Source organism: Eumetopias jubatus, unplaced genomic scaffold (assembly GCF_037043125.1).
Source record: "Eumetopias jubatus isolate StellerSeaLion01/CBP00866 unplaced genomic scaffold, mEumJub1_p1.0 scaffold_6, whole genome shotgun sequence".
NCBI classification, from domain to species: domain Eukaryota; kingdom Metazoa; phylum Chordata; class Mammalia; order Carnivora; family Otariidae; genus Eumetopias; species Eumetopias jubatus.
Window position 1 is genome coordinate 146684335 of NW_028274812.1, and position 20438 is coordinate 146704772.

At 46.6% G+C, this 20438-nt stretch overlaps 4 non-coding genes across 4 annotated transcripts; 2 read left to right on the forward strand and 2 right to left on the reverse strand.

Moving 5' to 3' along the window:
* Positions 1 to 1525: 1525 nt before the first annotated feature.
* TRNAS-UGA (transfer RNA serine (anticodon UGA)) lies at positions 1526 to 1607 on the reverse strand. Its single transcript has one exon. It is a non-coding gene; the product is annotated as a tRNA-Ser (tRNA).
* Positions 1608 to 9148: 7541 nt separating this feature from the next.
* TRNAQ-CUG (transfer RNA glutamine (anticodon CUG)) lies at positions 9149 to 9220 on the forward strand. The gene has a single exon. It is a non-coding gene; the product is annotated as a tRNA-Gln (tRNA).
* A 7300-nt stretch (positions 9221 to 16520) lies between these two features.
* On the forward strand, positions 16521 to 16602 carry TRNAS-AGA (transfer RNA serine (anticodon AGA)). The gene has a single exon. It is a non-coding gene; the product is annotated as a tRNA-Ser (tRNA).
* A 1714-nt stretch (positions 16603 to 18316) lies between these two features.
* Positions 18317 to 18388, reverse strand: TRNAM-CAU (transfer RNA methionine (anticodon CAU)). Its single transcript has one exon. It is a non-coding gene; the product is annotated as a tRNA-Met (tRNA).
* Positions 18389 to 20438: the final 2050 nt, after the last annotated feature.

Consider the following 20438-nt stretch of genomic DNA (forward strand, 5'->3'; position numbering starts at 1 on the left):
TTTACATATTCTGATCACTGTTGCCACAGATCTCCTTCTGCAATTTCTGCTCTAAAATTATCATATGACTAATCCTGTCCCCGAAAGTCCCCTCCTCTAGGCACTGAGACTCTTTCAGACCAAGATTCTCCCTTGCTGGGAAAGTTCAGTACCCCCGTTTACCAGAATGAACGGGCTTCCCTGATGGGTTTTGTATGGGGCTCCACATGGATTTTGCTTTTAGTCTCAAACTAGAAGTATTCCTGGGCTTGGCAACCAAAGCCTTAAATCCATGTCCTGTGGTTTAACAAACCTTTTCCACTCTTGGACTCCGGAGTGTTCAGGCTGAGAAGATAGAATGGGTGAGGCGCCCTTCTTTATAAACTAATCATTCATATGAAGCTACAATAGCAGTCACTTATTATCATTCAAAAACAGATATCACCTCATTGCTGTCGAAAGATATTCCCCAAACTTGGGCTAGCAGAACACTTAATACACAATGGGTAAGAACCTCATACTCCAGACCAACCACTTAGACTTATCTATGGAAGCAAAAATCTGAATAAGAGTCAGGCAGTTACATTAATTTCCAACTGTAGACAATAGCAATGAAAGCATCCCCTGATCTGTCCCCACACCTGCCCCAACTTTTGGTTCCCTGGGTATAGACACAAACTAAGAGTTCAAGCTCAGCCCTGCCACTTACTAGCTGGGTGACCTTGGCCATATTATTTTACTCCTATGAGTGTCAGTTTTCAGATTTATAAACGAAGGGTAATAATAGTATTCACTCCGTATGAATGTGATCACACAGGCTAACACACATGAAGCACTTGGAAATAGGTTTGTAATACATGTTTGATAAGTAGGAACTGATATGAAAGTCATTCCTGTGTATAAACTACAGCAGGATTGAGTCGCTAACCACTGGTTTTTTAAAAAGTGTGTTCCCTGTAGTATCTGTGAAAAGCAACCTCACAACCACACTTAAGAAAGTCCTTGGTCTAGATACCATTTTACTGGGCAGTGTTGGGCAAGTCAAGCTTCGGTTTCTTATTCTGTAAAATGGGACTGATACCACCAAGGCCATAGGGTTATATTGGTGATTAAATTAAATGAGGTAACACATATAATGCTAATTCAGTGCTTGGGACATAGTAGGGAATCAAAAAGATGATCGCTGTAAGAGGAAATGCTGCTTTAGGCATCTTGAACTCTAGATGGTGGCAACGAAAACACCTCCGCTCCAGCAGCGCATGGGGATCTGACTCTGATGCTGAGAATCTAAGTGGGCTCTGACCCGAAATCGAGGAAAACGAATAGCCTTCCTCAAACCGGGTATGATATTAAGTGACGTTCACACCCTCACAAATGAGACTGAGGGTCAATGTTTCAGACACAGTGGCGTTTGGAATTGAAGGAAGAGATTATCTGACCCAGACAATATAGGTAACTGGCAACGCAGAGTGAGACCAGCAGTCGACTAGACCGCAGACGTTTCCGTTTTGTTTGGCCTGCTAATGGACCGGAGTTCGGGGTAAAACGTAGCCGGCAGGATTCGAACCTGCGCGGGGAGACCCCAATGGATTTCAAGTCCATCGCCTTAACCACTCGGCCACGACTACCTATTAGCAGGTGTCTGTTGTTAGCGACTTTGAAGGTGTGCCACCTAATAGGCACCAGACCATCCCTCGCCGTGATGCGATATTACACTGTAATGTGATGTAGGGAAAGATGGTTCGGTGTGTGGTCTGCGAACAAGGAATCTCCTATGTCCGTTCAGGGCTTTTCAGTCTTGGATGAAACGCGTCGCCCATAAGCAAATCCAACTTCAGCGGGGCGGGTGGAATTCAGAGAAGCATTGGGAGCCGAGAGAGGACTGTCCGCTCCCCCCTCACCGCCGACCACCCGTCTGCACGGAGGGACTTTGGAACAGGTGGTGGCCCCAGCGACCTCAGACCTGCAGATGCCCATGGTGCCTGGAAGCAGGGAGTCATTCGCGTTTGCTTTCCGCGTTAAACACTAAAACCTAAATGTCTTCGATGGCCTTCAACTGCTTTGCCCTTTCCCTGCTTCAAAAGAACTGGCTGAAGCCCGACTTGGGCGGAGGTGCGGGCTGGGAGGGGGCAGGGAGGGTCCAGGAGCAGAAGGCGACGCTGGGGAGGCCCCTGCTCCTCGCTTCCCCGGAGAGGGAAGCCCGCAGCCCCCGGAGCCTGGCGGATAAGGGAGAAGGGCTCGGACAACAGGTTTTCCAGCCTCAGGACATTCTCTACGCTTCCCCCCCCCCGCCCCCAGGAGGGTGTGAATGCCGACGAAATCTAGCTGTATTAATAGAATTGCTCCTACCAGTAGACCTGATTCAGTGACACACTATAGAACCGGGTTCTTCTTTGAATGGAAAATTTAGGGACCATAGGATTGAGCCCTGGGAATTGAAGTACTTGATCAAAACACCATCACAGTCGACTCAGACAGACTTTCAGATACAATCAGGAGAAACCTTTCAGGTCCGAGGTCCTCAGAGTCTCTAGGAGTTAGCTCTCCCATATGTGTTTTCACGTGGGGCAGGCAAGGACAGGACTGCTGCTGGGCTGGGTTCAAGTGTGTCGCCCAAGAAGGTGCGCGGGAATCCTCCCCCCTCCCACCTGGGAATGCGACTTCGTTTGAAAACAGTCTTTGCTGCTGCAGTCAAGTTCCAGTGGGGTCATTCTGGGTTAGGTTGGGCCCTAAATCCAATTACAGTATCCTTACAAGGAGAGGGAGATTTGGAGACACACAGAAACGGACAGACGGGGACAACAGCCATGTCAGAAGGCGGCAGGGATTGGAGCAATGAAGCTGCAAAGCAGGCAGGCGGGGGAGGAAGCCATGACAGATTCACCCTCAGACCCTCTAGGAACCACTCATCTTGCAGACACCTTGAATTTGGGTTTCTGGTCTCTGGAGCTGTGAGAAGGTAAATTTCTGTTTTAAGCCACGCACTTTATGGTAATTTGTTAGGGCAGCCCTAGCATCTAACACAGCTCCCTTCCCCAGGTGCCTGGAACAAGGGCCTTGTTCCAGGTAGCACTTCTGAACCGCTGCTCCCAATGCTTCCACAGGGCAAACTTATTTTGGAGAAAACTCTTTTAGGGAAATAATCCAAACTAAAGGAAATCATTTATGTGCAGAGACTTATATGATACTTTTAGTTATAATAATAACATGATTAAAACATCTCCAACAGTGGGAGGGGATGATTATATAGCTTACGTTATATATAGCTGGAAGAATGTTACAAAGCTACTGAAAACAATATTTTGGAAGAGGTTGTGATAGCTCAGGGAAGAAGCCCATGATAAAATGTTAAACGAAAGGAACTAGATTAAAACTATATGTAATATATGACCTTGATTATGTACAATTTTGCTTTATAAATATTTGGAATTGGGGGGAAATATGCCAAAGTATTGGGTTTGAGGGTTGTGGGTTATTTTTTTCCTTTGTTTTTCTATGATTTGAAGCATACATCATTACTGAAGTTTTTAAAATGAAGAAGCGGAAATAGTGATTTTATTGCTGGACTGAGAAAGATGTATTCTCTAGATACAAGACTTCAGTATTACTCAGTAGCCAAACATGGGCTCAAGGGGTCATTGTCCAAAGGGACTACTTGTCAAATATGTTGGTGAAGCCAAATTTTACCGAGAGATTAAGTGCCCGGCCCAAGGTCACAGAGCTAGTAGCTAAAAGCAACTGAAGACTTGCAGCTAGGAAATCTGAATTCAGTGCAGGGAAGGTTTAGGGCAGAAACATGCTGCATTCATTTTGGCTTTTGTTGACTTATTATTTATTTTTTATTTTATTTATTTATTTGACAGAGAGAGAGATAGCGAGAGAGGGAACACAAGCAGGGGGAGTGGGAGAGGGAGAAGCAGGCTCCCGGCTGAGCAGGGAGCCCAATGTGGGGCTCGATCCCAGGACCCTGGAATCATGACCTGAGCCGAAGGCAGACGCTTAACCGACTGAGCCACCCAGGCGCCCCTGTTGATTTATTTTTTAATAGGTTTTGTCAATCCATTTTGCTTTTAAAACTAAATGTTGTATAATTTATAATGATGATGATGATAATGATAATAATAATAATAATTTGAGAAATAATTTGGGAGATTGAAGTCCAAAGCCAGCTATAATGGTGAGGCTGTGACTGGAAGAGACTGCCTTTCCGACGTGCAGATTTTGAGAAATAGTCCTCAACAAATGAATGTATAGGTTGCAGTTTTTTGAGGGGTGTATTTTCTCAGATGCACAAGACAATCAGCACCAAACAAAAACCCTTGAAATGCTCTGTAACAGATCATCTCAGTTATAGTGTTTTCAGAATGAGGTCTTCTCTTTGCCTTGTTTATTTAGGAAAAGATATTTCTTATAAATTAAAATAGACCAATTTTTTATAGAATGTAGCAGGAGAGTGGCACCTGTCCAAAAGGGATGTCACCCTGAGAAGAAGATTTGTCAGAGGCTCTGCCCCAGGCTCTCCACCTCCTTGCCCCGTGGGCATCACTCAGAAGGTAGAGTGATCCCTGAAGGCCTGGAGCGAGAGAATCATCCAAACAGTCATGATGGGAACCAAACTTGAGCTTGGAGTGGTAAAAAGGATTAGAAAAACCTATCTCCTGCCCAAGGGTGCTGGCAGGAAGCCAGCCCTGAATGAACTGCTCGGAAGACACCTGAGACCAGTCAGACACCACAGTGCCACAATTTTTACTCATCTACACATATTCTCACAGGGAAGCCACTTGGAAAATACTGCCAGCTGGGGACTAGAAGGGCTTTTGTGTGGTTTTTTTTAACTCTCTGTGTGTCTTTCCTGTGAACACGCATGCAGAGAGGTGGATGGAAGTTAAACGCCCGCTGCGGTGATTCGTCACACGGGGAGCATCCGTGTGATCCCACTCAGGTCAGGACCGCGCCCCAGAAGATCCCTGCTGCCCCACCCCCATCACCAGATTGTTGAGCATATTTTAGGTTAAAACGATTGCCCTACTATGTGTAGTTTTCTGTGCTCTCCCTTTTATGCTCCCCTTTTATATCCTTTGTCTATTGATTGAATAGGTCTACATTATTATTTCCTGGGCAGTCACATGAAAGTTGCATATGCCTTTGATTTTCTTTTGATGGTGAGCCTAGAGATCATCACATATAGTCCTGACCAAACAACTCTTATATTGATATTTTACCACTTCCCCAGACAATGCAAGAGACTTAACATTAGAAAAATGTAATTCTATTCATCCCTCTCTTGAGGGATGTCTAAATTCATTGTCTGCATACATTTGAATTGTACATTTATCTTCTCCTCTAGAAGACATTCATACTGTTTTATGCAGTCAATATTTACTTAGGTTTGATTACAATGTACCATTGTTATTCAGATTTTCTACATCTTCCTCTGGGGTCTTTTCTACTTTATCTCTTCATTTTCAGGAACAGCAAGGCCTTCTGGCTGGAATATAATTTATGAGATACTTATGACTTGGGGGTAACAGGGCCTCTGTGAGTGGACAGGGAAAAAAACCCAAGGAAACTAGGTTTAAATGACACAAGATTTAGAAAATTCACTGGGAGTTATGAGAGAAAAAGGCTGTCTGGCATCTGCCTTCCATTCACATGCCTACTTCTTGGACAGTACATGAAGAAGACCAGAATTCAAGGGGTTCCTCTCAGTGGGGCCAAGGAGAGATGTAGTAAGGTCCAGTTACCCTGTGATAAAAATGAGCCTGTGACCTACTTATGTCTGAGTCAAGTCTCCCCAAACTGCATTATCAGGAATCTGCACCCCAACAGCCCTCTGAGAACTAGTCCAACTAGTATTTTGCATTCAGTCATGGATGCAATTTGGACCTAATCTACAAGATGAAGACTAATGAAAAATTTAGCCACGATTAAAAAGTGATTTTACTTTAGCAGTAGGATGCTTAATTTCTACTTAGAGAATTTGTTTTAGTTAGTTAAAAATTAGGTGAGGTGACATAGAAAATTTCCAAATGCAGAATATTCATAGCCTGGGGCCTATAGACTTTAAGTGTTCCACAAACACTCTGAAATAGTTTGCAAAGTGATATATGTATACATCTAGGAGCACCTTTGTGGGAAAGGGGTTTCACATATTTTATTCAATATGATCTAGAATCTAGGGCCAAAAACATATACTATGAATCTTTGCTCTAATGACCTCTTTATCTCGGGAAAGAGGAGAAGAGTTTTTCAGTTGTATTTTGTTTGGGGGGGGGCATAAATAAGATGCCTATGAATGAGCATGCATACTTCAAAGCAACTCCCAGAGACGTTTCTGATGTGGGACTGACCTTGGTTTTGCAGGGAACTTACCATGCCCCCGAGGCTGAAAGCCCATGTGGGGTCTCCAGTGCTCCCTGAAGTCATCCGCGATGCTCCCTGACGTGCCCGGTTCAAAGTCTCGGCCCTTGAGGCCTAAAGCAACCTTGCAGTTGTGTCCCTAATCGAGGTCTCAGTCCACCATCAAACCATCAGATCCCCTCTTTTACTTTCATTATAGACTGTGGCCCAGACAACCAGTCCACAGACTGTGTTGCATCTTGCATCTTCTCTATGAAAAAGTGTGAGCCAAGACACCCTTCGAAACAGTCACTCTCTGCTCAAATGTAAACATCCAGTTTTTATTCTTATTTGAAGAATATGCGATTACCCTCCAGCCACCTGCAGGTCCCCTTAACTCACGTATTCATAATTTTAGTCTATCCCATCATTATTAGCCCCGAATCTCCAAGGCAGAGCCAGGGCTTGGTGTCCTGCTTAATGCTGTGCCCACAGCACTGAACACAGCAGTGGGCATGGCATACGAATTCCTCCTTCAAAATTCCTACGAAAGTCCCTATGCCCTGAGGACTGTGGTAGGCTCGCAGGCCATAGCCCTGGGCCCGATAATGTGGCTCATTGGTTAAAAGGGGAGGGAACTGTGCTGGTGCACATTGCAAACCAGAGTTCTGCATTCACTTTGAAGAAATAATTTCATTTGGTCACTTTCTTTTTCTTATTCCCCAAAGCAATAGTTTCTACTTATTTGGGAAGATAGAAGAGAGAGTGTCTATATACCCCCTACTCAGTGTCTCCTGTGATTAAAATCTTACATGAGTGTGGCACATTTATTACAATCAATGAACAAATATTTATACATTATTAGTAACTAAAGTCCAAACATTATTCAGATTTCCCTGGTTTAGCTAATGTCCTCTTTGGTTCCAGGATCCTATTCAGAATATACCACATTATATTTAGTCATCCTGTCTCCTTAGGCTCCTCTTGGCTGTGGTACTTTCTCAGACTTTCCTTGTTTTCGACGACCTTGACAGTTTGGGGTCCTGCTCAGGTGTTTTGTAGAATGCCCCTCATTTGTCCGAAGTTTTTCTCGTAATTAAACAGGAGTTATGGGCTTGGGCGAGGGAGCTCACAGAAGTAAAGTGCCATTTTCATGTTCATCATTTATACAGGGTCACGGGTATATGCTATCAAAAATGGCTTCAGCAGTGGCTGAAGTTGACTTTGGTCCCTGGCTGAAATTGTGTTTGTCAGTTTCCTTCCATCGCTTACCCTTTTTCTCCCTTCCCATGCTGTACTCTTTGGAAAGCAACCACTGTGCAGACAGAGCCCACAACTAAGGAGTGTGGAGTTGGGTGATTTGGAATTCTTCTGCACGGGAGATTCCCCTGGAGACTGAGGTTGGTTCCACATCAAGAAAGATGCTGGAACCAGGCTGCAGGAATTGGTATGGAGTCTTCCTGTTAACTCATTAGGCATTTCATTTACTTCCCAGATGTCTCTTCTCCCCCATTTATTTATTCAATTATTTATATCTGCTTTTTTGTTGTTGTTGCTCCGAGAGTTCAGAACTTGGTTCAAGCCCTAGCCCCTGCAAATACTCGTGATTTGTTGCAACGACCTGAAGTTCAATTGTGTTGAAAGCCCTCACGAGTCTCGTGTCTCCTGTTCCTAAGGCTTCTTCTGGAAAGCCCTTTATTTACCCCACTTGGCAGGAGAGTTTCACTGTCTTCCTGCTGGTGAGGGGAGGGCCAGGGGCCTCCGGGGAGAGGAGAGGAGCGGCTCAGACACCTGGACACGGGCTTTGTGACTCCAGAGCCGCTGTCTCTCGCCGTCGATTGTCACCTGCGCCTCTTCCGGAAGCATTTCCTTCCAAACCAGATGTCTTTTTGCCCCAGAAATGATCTCGGCTCAATGCCGATACCTCCCCGGGGTCTCGTTGTGGTTCAAACCCTGACACCTGCGAGTGTGCACTCTCAGTAAAGATGGTTTGCTTCTGTCCTCAGCCTTCGGCTTGACCGTCTGCGATCGCTTCGGTCCTGCCGCGCGTCGTGTCCCCTTCGCGACACCAGGGAGCCGTCACCGCCGGGGGCTCGGGAGAGGCTCACAGCTGCTGCCGGGAGGGGCCAAGTCAAAGCCTCCGGAGACCGCAGGGGCTTCGTATCGAGCTTTCAGCCGTCAGCGTCCGCAGGGCCGGGCGCGTCCCGGGAGCAGAAGGCGACTCTTTCGCCCGGGCCGAGCCGCACAGGCCGGGACGCCGTCATCCACAGGTTACCTGTCGGAATGAACCTGCGGGGCGGAGAGGCCGCGAGCCGGCTGGTCCAGCAGCGCCGCCGCCGGCAGCCCCGGCCGCCCCGGCCGCCCCGACCGCAGCCCCCCGCCTCGGGAGCCCCGGCCGCACCCCCCCGCCTCGGGAGCCCCGGCCGCACCCCCCCGCCCCGGGAGCCCCGCCCGCAACCCCCCCCGCCCCGGCAGCCCCGGCCGCGCCCCACGTCGGGAGCCGCGGCCGCACCCCCGCGCCCCGGCAGCCCCAGCCGCACCCCTCCCCTGCTGCACCTGCGTCTGGGCCGCCGGGCGGGGGCGGCCGGGCGCACCAAGGCCCGCCTGCTGCAGAAAGACCAGAGGGCGCCGACGAGCACGGACCTGTCCCTAGAAACCGATTTGCTTTGGGATTTTGCACGAAGAGCCCTGTGCACACGAGAAAAGGCCCGTGTGTCTCGGAGACAGATGTCAAAAACTAGGACGCGAATTTCAGCTTTTCTAGGGACTCCTTGATTTCAGGGACGTACATCCTGACAGGGAGGACTGCTGTCACCGACGAAAGCCGTGGGGTTCCATGGTGTAATGGTTAGCACTCTGGACTCTGAATCCAGCGATCCGAGTTCAAATCTCGGTGGAACCTGCGTGCTTTTCTTTTCTCTTTTTATAGTTTCCGTTTTAGGGATGGCTGGCAGGGGACCCCCAGTTCACATGAAACCAGAGTGTGATCCTGAAGGGGAAGATGACACGGACTCCGTGTGGACCCCACTGACTGCCTGCTCTATTGTTCAGAGTAGAGGACCATCCTTCCTTTCTCCCCGTTTTCCTCTCCCACCTAACAGATATTTTGTAACACTCACAATTTTGAGTTGAGTTGAACTTCTCCTGATTTATTGCTTTATGAAATGTAGTGAGCTCAGTTCGTGCAAAGGGATGCAAAGGAATTGAGAGAGAAGAAAGATTCTCATGAATACAATACTTTTCTGCCCGGAGAGAATGAGACTTCCTAATGTCTATTAGGTACAATGACCCGAATTTATGGGTGTTTCCTTTTCCACTGAGAAGCAAAGATTTGTGAAAATCTATTCATACTTTAAATAAAGAACTTATTGAACCGTCTCAGATATTTGAACACAACTGGATGCCCACATGTAAACTCAAAGCACTTGTGGACGGAGCAAATAAAGATCCAGATACATTTTCTAAATGCTTCCAGTTTTCCTTTGGTCAGTTCTATGACACTGATCCATCACACAAAATTGTTGTCTATGACGAATATGTTCCACAGAAATCAGAGCTTTCAAATTGTATCCTAGGTTATCTCTGTGATCATTTTATTTTCATAAAACTGAATGTTCCAATTGCAAGTTACTTCATTTTCTGGTAAAAGTCTGCATGTGTCACAACTTAAGGCAAGACAAGTTACTGAGATCCTCAAGAAGTAATTCCAGAGTGCTTTCCTTAGTTTTATTTCATTTATTGTATTTCTAAAAATTGTACATTTTTATTTCAAGATTCAGACTATCAGGCTATACATTATCTTCTGGGTCTTACTTTTTCACTTAACAATATATTGCTAAAATTAATTGTTTCTTTTGTTGCAAGTAGCTGCCATTCATTCACTCCTTCATTCATGAATAATACTCTTCTGTGTCAATATACTGCAGTTCATTCATCCACCTTTTTGTCAATGGGAAACTCACATAGTTGTATGTAATGTGAATTTGGTTTTGAATTATGTCAGTGCTGGGGTCATGGGAAATTGAAATTGTTTTAGGGCAGAGGAAATCTGGGATTCAGTGACCACACATTTCAGCTGAGAATCTGTAACTTTGAGCTGTCTTATTCTCCCTCGAAATGCTTGGGCACAGTAATAATCACTCACCCTTTTAAATTATACTACCCAATTCTCCGAATTACTCCTAATCCTTCAATTCCTAGAGGTAACTGCCAGCTCTCTACGTCCCCCAACATGTATGCCATTGCTAGGCCCTATGCCATCATTGCCTTTAAAAACTTACGTAGCTTACCTGAACTTACCCTTACCAGGAAGCAATTCTGCAAAAGACCTATGCCACCTATTTCTTTCCTCTGAAAGAAGAAATCTTGCTTTTGTACATCTGATTGGCAAGGTTTAGGGCACATGCCTGCATTCTAGCTGCACAGAAGGCTAGGGAATTGAGTTATGCCCTGAGCATGTGCAATTCATAGCTAGGCAGCTTCTTCCTAATATATGAAGTCTTAGCCATATTAGTCCAGTATGTTCATCAATGTGATAATCATCTACAAGTCCATTTTCATAACTTCCCAAACTTTTGTTTCCACTATTTTTCTCGTGCATTATGATTCATCCACAGAAAGTTATTAAACACAGCAAACAAAATAATTCTATCATTAAGAAGAAAATTATGAATAGGATCACTTTTAATAAATAACAACCATAAAAAGAAATAAAATCATAGAGGGGAAGTTTACTCATTGGCATTAAAAGCTCAACTATAGAGTTTGAATAGTAGATACAGCAGAAATGATGAATAGATTCATGAACAAGAAATTGGAACTAATGACCAAGTGGTATACAAAAATTATGAAGAACAGGAACGTTCAGAAACACACCAGAACATCTAAATACACTGTGAATACCTAAAACAATATCACTAGTAATTATTAACTTTTCAGATGTAGAAACAAAACGGAACTAAAATAATAGACAACATTAATATAAGAAATGGGATATTGTGATCAGGGTCAAATTATGCTGGAGTTATTTATTATGAGAAAAGATTTAAAACATTCAATGAAGTCATAATTCATGCAAATGATGAATGACTGTAAAATCACTGCTTGTCTGAGTTCATGGCCAAAGCCACACAATAACCACTGGCAAAGAGGGATATAAAATTCCAGGATATAAAAATAACCAAAAAATATTATTGAAAAAATCAATTATTAGGGGCATCTGGGTGTCTCAATTGTTAAGCGTCTGCCTTCAGCTCCAGTCATGGTCCCAGGGTCCTGGGATCGAGCCCCGCATCGGGCTCCCTGCTCGGCGGGAAGCCTGCTTCTCCCTCTCCCACTCCCCCTGCTTGTGTTCCCTCTCTCGCTGTGTCTCTCTCTGTCAAATAAATGAATAAAATCTTTTAAGAATCAATTATTACTAGCATTATATTTTAATGCATTGTGTAACATATGACTATATTGGCATATTATAATTATACTGTAATTAAAATTTTGGCAGTCAGAAGTTAAAATACTGCTATTATTGTGCTTCACTGTCACTTGTTAAATTTTTCTTCAGTCACTGTACTGCATAGTTGGGCCCCCAAAAATGCCCTCTCTCCTCTCTTAACTTAGATGGGCCCCATTTGTTTCTCACCATTTTTCCTTTTCTTCATAGACTTTATTATATTTAAATCAATGAAGATTTATCATGATATAATACATAACTTTAGAGTTTTTCCTCCTTGTGAAAGTTTAATACAGCAAAGTAAACATCCTACTTTTAAATTGTCTTGACCAGATGGGAGGAGTTCTCAAACAGGACTCTTCTTTAAAGACTCAAAGCTGGGGGTACCCAGGTGGCTCAGCTGGTTAAGTCACTGTCTCTTGATCTCAGAGTCTTAAGTTCAAGCCCTGCACTGTGCCCCATGCTGGGCAAATATTTATAAACATCTCTTGGGAATAAAAGTGTGAGATATTCTTACTGCTAGCTATCTAGCTAAAGAAGTCTCAATATTTATATTATCTTTTTATATTTAATTTTTATTAATTCCTAATATTACATAAAATAAAATTAGCCATTTTCACAAACTATTTATGGAAGCTTTTTATCCCAGAAATAGTGAAAATCCATTCATATTTTCACAAATGATAGTATTTTAATATATAAAGCACATAAGGAGATTTTCATTTATTCTTAATAGCTAGAATTATTATTCTTGTTTTAAAATAACTTTTCAGATAGTCACAGTAAACCTGGATGATGTGCCCTGTTCATATCACTAGGAGTCTTACGCTGATTAGATATGATGGTAAACAATACAATCTCAGGATTGCTTATTAAACTTAGGTTTAAGTGCGCCAAAATTGATGTGGAAATAGGCACCTGGCTATTTGGCTTAATAAAGGCAAAGGATAAAGCAAAACCAATCAGCAAAGTGTTGAATTCAAGGCTGAAATCAAGTTTCATTGCATCCGATGTTGATTACATTTAGATTTGTTAAGTGTGCATATTAAGACCTTAAGGCAAACTATAATAATAATAATAGAAATGACATATTTAACTTAAATTTTTTATTTTGAGATGATTGTAAATTCAAATGCACTTCTAAGAAATAATGCAGAGATCTCCTGTACCCTTTACCCAGTTCCCCCCAATGAAGACACCTTGCAAATTATCCTACAATGTAACAGCCAGAATATTGAAACAAATACAGAGAGGATGAAACATTTCCATCGCCACCAGGATCCCCGATGTTCTTTCACACAGCCACACCTGCTCTCCTCCCATCCCCCACTCCGTCCAACTCTGCCACTGATTGGTTCTCATCTCCATGTGTTCTCATCTAAAGAATATTATATAAGGGCCCATGGGTGGCTCAGTTGGTTAAGCATCTGCCTTCAGCTCAGGTCATGATCCTGGGGTCCTGGGGTCCTGGGGTCCTGCGGTCCTGGGGTCCTGGAATCGAGAACTGCGCATGGCTCCCTGCTCAGCAGGGAACCTGCGTCTCCTTCTGCCCTTCCCCCACTCGTTCATTCTTTGGAATCATACAGTATATAGCCCTTTGAGGTGAAATTTTTCAGTCACTGTAATTGTTTCAAACTGAGATTTTTATTTGCATTATCTTTTAATGACCAGTGATGTCGAGCATCTTTTCGTGTGCTTATCAGCCATTTAGGTATCTTTTCTGGAGAAATGTCTATTCAAGTACTTTGCCCATTTTTGAAATTGGGTTTTCTTTCAGTTGTGGAGTTATGGGAATTATTTTATATAGTCTAGGCATTAAACCCTTATCAGATATATAATTTATGAATATTTTCTCCAGTTCTGCTGGTTGTCTTTTCCTTCTCTTGACAGTGCCCTCTGATGCACTGAGCTAAAATCAAGTTGTCAGCAGATCTGCATTCCTTTCTGGAGACTCCAGGGGAGAATCTGTTGCCTTACCTAACTGGGTCAGAACTCAGTTCCTTGTGGTTGTAAGACCAAGGTTTACTTGCTGGCTGGAAGCTCAGAATGGTTTCCAGCATTTAGAGACCACCAAATTCCTCGGTTTGTAGACCCCCCCTTCCTCCATCTTGAAAGTTGGCAGTGATGGGTTGAATCCTTTCTCATGTCTCATCTCTCTGGCCTACTGTTTTGCCTCCCTTTTGAGCACTTTTGTGATTAGATTGGGCCTCCCCAGATAATTCAGGTAATCTCTTCATCTCAAGATTTTCCCCCTTAATCACATTTGCAAAATCCCTTTTGCCATGTAAGGCAACATGTTCTCAAGTACTAAGGATTAGCACATGGACATTTGGGGATATCATTATTCTACCCATCGTAACATCTACTGAGTGTCTTTTTTCATTCAGTTTAAGATCTTCCTGGTTCTTGGCACGACAAGTAACTTTCAATTTATTCCCGGACGTTTTGGGTATTATGCTCTGAGACTTTGGATGTTATTTAAACCTTCTGTTTTAGTTGGTTCCCTCAAACATCTAACACTGCTCTGATAGAGGACAGGGCAACCCCTGGTTACTATCAGGTAGGAATGGAATTCCAGATTCCTCATTCAGCCTCTCTTGATACCTAAGGTGTAGGCTCCCTATTGTTGTGCAGTAGAGGGAGTCCGGGCTCCCCACTAGGCTTCCACTTGTTCTTCCCTGGCTGGAGGAGTAGGAGAGCATCATCATTGCCATGTGAGCTCCACGAACAGGGAGCGTGTATGGCCCTTCCAGCTAAGCACTGATGAAAATCTTCTCTCTCCCTAGGCCTCTTCTGATGCCACCCCAGTGGGGAGGGTAATAGACACTTCATTACTGCCAAGTGGGGGGGGGTGCAGACTTCCTTATAGAGACGATGGGTATGGGAAAAGCCTTTTTAAAGTCTGGAGCAATGAAAGTCTCAGCCTCTCCCTCTGCTTTCTCTGATACCTTGTGTTGAGGGGCAGGAAGCCGGGGTGGAGGGGAGCACCTTGCTGCAGGCTGGCAAGGGTGGGATTCTAGGCTCCCCACTCTATCTTTGCTGCTTGTGGGTGGGGGTGAAACTACAGTTTGTTTTTATTTCCATCTTCCTGCAAGTGAAAATCTCTAAAAAATGGAATGCTTAACCTCACTGAATACACAAAGTGAACTCAAAAATCATAAATCCTTAGGCTAAACATACAATTTTTAAAATATACAGCTTTTAGAAAAAAGAGGCAAGCTTAGGTCCAGGAACTTGTCAAAATATCATGACTTCCTACAGGAGGAGTGCTCTCAGTCTCCCATTCATCCTTGCTTCTTTGGATTAGATAGATTACGCAGCACACATATGGCCAGTCTGTTTGACCCTTAGGGACATTGTGGTCTATTAACTATCTTCACAGCTCTGTGGGAGAAGCCCCTCTGGCTGGCCCTCACCCCAGCTGGTTGTTATGGTAATTGCACACCTCTGGCTTCTTGAGTTTCAGTATTTCCACCAGACATCTGGTGCTTTGGAGTCCTAGCATTCCCATTGCCATTAACAAGCCAAACTCTGTGACCGCCTCTCCTTCGGTGATCCCTGGCTCGCACACAGAGCTAGCCCCGAACTCAGTAATTCTAGTGCCCTTCTCACCAGCACGCTTCTGATGGCTTTGCTGAACCGTGTTGGTTATCTTGGTAGGAAATGCCTGGGCTCCTGGGGGGGCTTCTGGGGTGTTGGCTGTGACCCACTTCCATCTGGCTCACACTGGTGCAAAGTCATAAATCTTTATGCTTAAGAGTCGTGCATTATTTCTGTGTCTGTTTTACTTCGGTAAAACCAAAAACTCAGTTTGCCTTGATGGAGATATCTGGTGAGCAAAAGGAATAAAAGCCAGTATTTAACACAGAGGTGGTTGTTCTATGTTAGGGATTTTTCTCAGCACCTGGCAACGTATTAAATTATGACATTCTCACTTCACAGCATGAGAAACTCATACAGGATCTGAAATAACCCACTCAAAATCACACGGGTAGTAAGGGACTGAGCCTGCCAGTGAACCCCCGGGGTCTGGCAGCAGAACCTGGGTTTGAAATTCTCCAACTCTACACGAGGAAAATAGAAGCTTTGAAGGTGATTCTTTCATAAAATAAGTCCAGGGCTGAAGATAATAAGGAACTTGGGGAAGGCAGTCCTGCCTGGCTCTTGGAAGAGGCCACTGCGGCGGACTTACTTTCCTTCAAGTCAAAATTCCAAAAAGCAAGGTTTTTTGTTTTGTTTTGTTTTAAAGTAAGTTTGACTCCGTACTAATGATGCTCATGAATGGATTTTTAGTCTCCCATCTTAAGGGCACTTGGCCGCAACAGACACACCAGCCAAGTCCTACCCATATCTAGAAGTGTGCCTTCTTCCTTTTATCAGCTGCATGATCTTCCACTATGGGGATGTTCCCAAACTAATTTTGAAAATCGATGATCATTTGGAGGAGCTGTTCAAATCGGCGCTCCCCTCACAGTTCTGCAGCGAATGCCAGAGCCTGTGTCGGCGAGCCGGGTGTCTCCTGGGTGCCCGTCAGAAGCGGCCCAGCAGGAAGCTGGCCTCCCGGGAGGCCTCCTGCTCTGGCCCCTTCCCGCAGGCCATCGGAGGAAGGCGTCCCTCCGGGCGGGGGAGGCAGTGCCACTTGGCCGCTTTGCCACAGCAGCGCGCTCTTCGCCCGAATGAGGTCCGAGGGCACTTCGTGGGAGAGACTGCGGCCTTCGGAAGAGGCTACTTAGCTAAGGAGCGCGACGGCTCGCACGTAGTCGTGGCCGAGTGGTTAAGGCGATGGACTAGAAATCCATTGGGGTCTCCCCGCGCAGGTTCGAATCCTGCCGACTACGGCGGCTCTCCTCTTTGGAGACGCCACCTCCGCTCGCGCCAGCGCCTGCACCGGCTGCGCGTGCCTCTCGGGTCCGAGCCTGGCCCTTCATTTAGAGCGCGCCCCACAGGCTCCGCGCGCGTCCCCCCTGGTTTTTCCAGCTAGCCTTTTCACAAGCCACTCCACCAACGTCCCCAAACGGTCTCCTTTTACGCAAGGAAGAGCCCACCCTTTGTGTTGCTTTCCTCTTGGCTGCGACCAGAGCCTTGCTTTTGCCAGGCAGCCGTTCCCAAAACGAACGTTGGCAGGAGGGTCTGCACTGATGCTCTTCACAAGCCATGGAAGGTGGGTTAATCTGTTGACATTTCCTCCAGGGAATATGAAATGAAAATCACAAGCCCCGAAGCAAAGGAGGATGTAACCACAGATAGATATGCACGTTGTGCTTTTTCTTACTCCTTACTTTCTGGGTCCCCAGAAATTCTCCAACGGGCAACCATCCTCCAGGGGGTGGGTCCTCTCTGGTGAGCCACAAATCAAAAGGAGGGAAACAGGAATTTGAACCCTAGATCTTCAGATTCAAAGTCTGCCCCTCTATGGACAGAGTGGTCCATGGGGTGAAGGCATATAGGGGTCTTTCCCGAGTCGTGCTAATTCCGAATTCCATGCCAGGCCTTGGGGAGCTGAGCTTTCCTTGCTGAGCAGATCGTCGATTCTAGCAGCATTACCGACGATAGGTGAGCGCGAGTGCGGGGGCAAAGGGGGTCCAAGTCGGGCTGAGGTGAGGAGGGTGAGACTGAAGTCGGGGACTTTGTTCCTGGAATTCGTGATCGCAGGGAGGGGGGCGTTTGACCGCCGCGGAGTCCGGAGAAAAGCACCCGCCCGGAGCAGGCAGACGTCTGCGGAGGGAACCCGCGGTCCTTTGAGGGAGGAGCGGCGCCCGGCGGCTGGGAGGGCACGCGCATCAAGAGTCCGCCTGACGCCTCTTCGGCCTGTGCTTGCGGGTCGGGGACTCCCGGGCCCGTCACCACCAGTTCCCTCTTGGTCCTTATCTGAAACCGGAGGAACAGAGGCCGAAGCTCCTTCTGTGGGCTGTTGCAGTCGGCGAGGACCACCTCCCTCAGATCCAAATCCTGCGCCTTCGGCTTGCTTCCCCGCGCCCCCACTCTGTGTCCGTGTTCCCGCGGGCCGCGCGCTCGCAGGTGCGGCCCGCCGCCTGTCATTCGGCCCCCTGTCCTCTCGGATCCCTCCTCCTTCCGCGCTCTGGCCCGGCGTCGCCCCCCCCCCCCCGCTCCTCCGTCTCCCTTCCGTGCGCCCCCCGCGCGGAGACTCCCGCTTCTCCGCGTCGGTCCCCAGTGCTCCCCTCCGCAGGGGATGGTGACTTCATCCCGCTCCAGGACTGCAAGCACCTGGCTGCGAGCAAGTCCTGGGCGCCGTCCTGGCCACCTGAGGCTTCCTTGATTCGTCCGGAGGTTGGGGCCGCCGAGTCAGGCCGGCAGCAAGGGAGGTAGGTGGCAGGCGAGATGCAGGATCAATAAAGGAGCGGGGAGTGTTTTCCATGATTCTGGGGGGTTTGAACACAGCGCAGCGAAAACGAGGCCCTCCTGTCGCAGGAGGGGGAGAAGACTTGAAAGGCTGTGATGTCCCTTTTTCCCTCAAGGGGTTCTCCGCTCTGGGTCCGCGAGGTTGTGAAGGAGGCGGAGGGTCCGAGCTCGCGGGGCGACAATAAGGTAGCCTAGCAGAGGATGGTTTCGATCCATCGACCTCTGGGTTATGGGCCCAGCACGCTTCCGCTGCGCCACTCTGCTCGGACGCGGAAGAAGCTCTCTACTTTTTCGATTTGATTCTCAGCCTCTTGCCCCACGTCTTACGATGCGCAATGCGGTTGCCTTTCCCGTCTCCTCTCTATTCTCCTTTCCTTCCATCCATCTCCTCCGGGCGTTTCTCGCCAGTCCCAGCCTTACGGTCCACGTTCCCGTCACACAGGCTCTAGCTCGCAGGCTCCACACATCTCCAGCCCTTTCTTTGCGAGGTTGCCAAGCGTTCCCTTTGGATTGGGAATAATGATGTGGCCAGGATGTCAACTTGCCAGACCAAGAATCGGGCAAAGCCTTCTAAAACCACTCACGAGTCGCCTTCTTTCTCAACCAAAGCCCTTTCCTTGGGATTCTTTCTTGGTTCCCGAGCCGCCGGCCTTCCCTCGTTTCCCTCCTGAGCAGCGCTCCGATTTATCAGCAAAAGCGGCCCACGTCTGTTTGACCTTTCGGGGCCCTCCCCACCTATCCGCGAGGGTTCCGTTCGCTCCGCCTCTCTCGATTACTGGAGATCCCTACGTAAACCCCCTCCTTCCAAGTCCTCCTGGCGGGGTCCAGAGCCACCTGCCGTTCCCTGCACCCGGCCTGGAAGCGCCCGCGCTCCGCTCCCCACTTCCAGACCTCCGCTCGTACCGGCAGGTTGGTTCGTACCTGCCTCGTCTCATCACTCGGACGCCGAGTTTGCTGCACCTTCAAACCTCTGAGGGTGCTGACTGGTTTCCTCCTTCACCCGTTTCCATTCCCTTCCGAATTCTGCAGGATTCTCACCTTCTCCGCTAGATTCTCGTCGTTTCTGTTCGTTTCCCTATTGTCTGCCACAGAAGCCGCAGATCTAGTGCAGGCAGCCAGAGACAGAATGCTGCGGGGGAGGGGGGGTCCTCACTTGTACGCGGGGTTCACCTCGGACAGTCTCCCGCAAGCGGTAACAGAGCGCAGCAGCCTCCTTCCAGTAGAGGAGCGCTTGGCCTAGGCCCCTGTGCATCAGTCACCGTGACTCCCGAATGCTCCCCCGGGGGATGGACGCTTCAAGCCAAAACCTTAAAAAAGGATTTGCAGAAATTCAACCAGGGACTTTGCCATTGCTAGGCAAGTCTATCAAGCTAAGCCCAACACCTGTTCTTAGCGTGACCAACAGCCCATTTTTTTGGCTTTTGGGTAAGAGTTCCAATTTAAAAGCTTGCTTTTTCTCTTGCCTGTGGTACTATAGCTGGAATGCACGAGAAGAGCTGCAACCTACAATTTTATAGCTAGAGAGCCCAGTTTTTCTCTCTCCGGGTGGACTAGTTAAGGCCCTTCAAATCTCCCTGATGTTGAACTTCGCTCTTCTGCCTCACTCCAGCCTACTTCATCTTTAGATTTTATTTCCCCCCCACCACCCTGCTATCACTTTTGGCAGTGAGGTGAGTTTGTCTTAGACTTAGTGATCCTCTGTCTTGGTCTTCCTCTTTCCAGGTGCAAAAACTTAAGAGTCATCTCTTGATCCAGAGAAAATCAGGCTTTAGGGGACTGCTTATTTTATATGTAACACAGCACATGGAAATTCCTGTAATTAAATAAGAAGTAGAGTTAGATTAAAAAAAAACTACAGAGTTAGATTCAACAAGATAACTCAGTGGAACGAAGCAATTGTCTTGAACTTTGGCTCTCTCTCAATGAGGTGAAATAACACATTAAAATATATATTTGAAACCAAAATTTCTTACTCTTTGACATATTTGGTCAAATAGATGACCATAATGCTGTTATGACAAATTGGCATGTTGTACTTTGTCCTAGAATTGGCAAGCCTCCTTAACTTGATCTAATTTCCAGCTTCCTACCTTGTCAGCCTCTGATGGTCATCAATGAGCTACACTCCAAACTAAGACAAACTCTGATAGAAGTGGGGAGATGGGCTGAATCAAAAAATAAATACTCCACAACTGTGAGAAATGATGAAGAATACAGACATGTGTTCATGCTGTGAGATTATGTGTAAAAAGATTTCAAAACTCTAAATAACCAATAGTTCTTGATTTTTTTAAATAAACTGTGGAACATAATG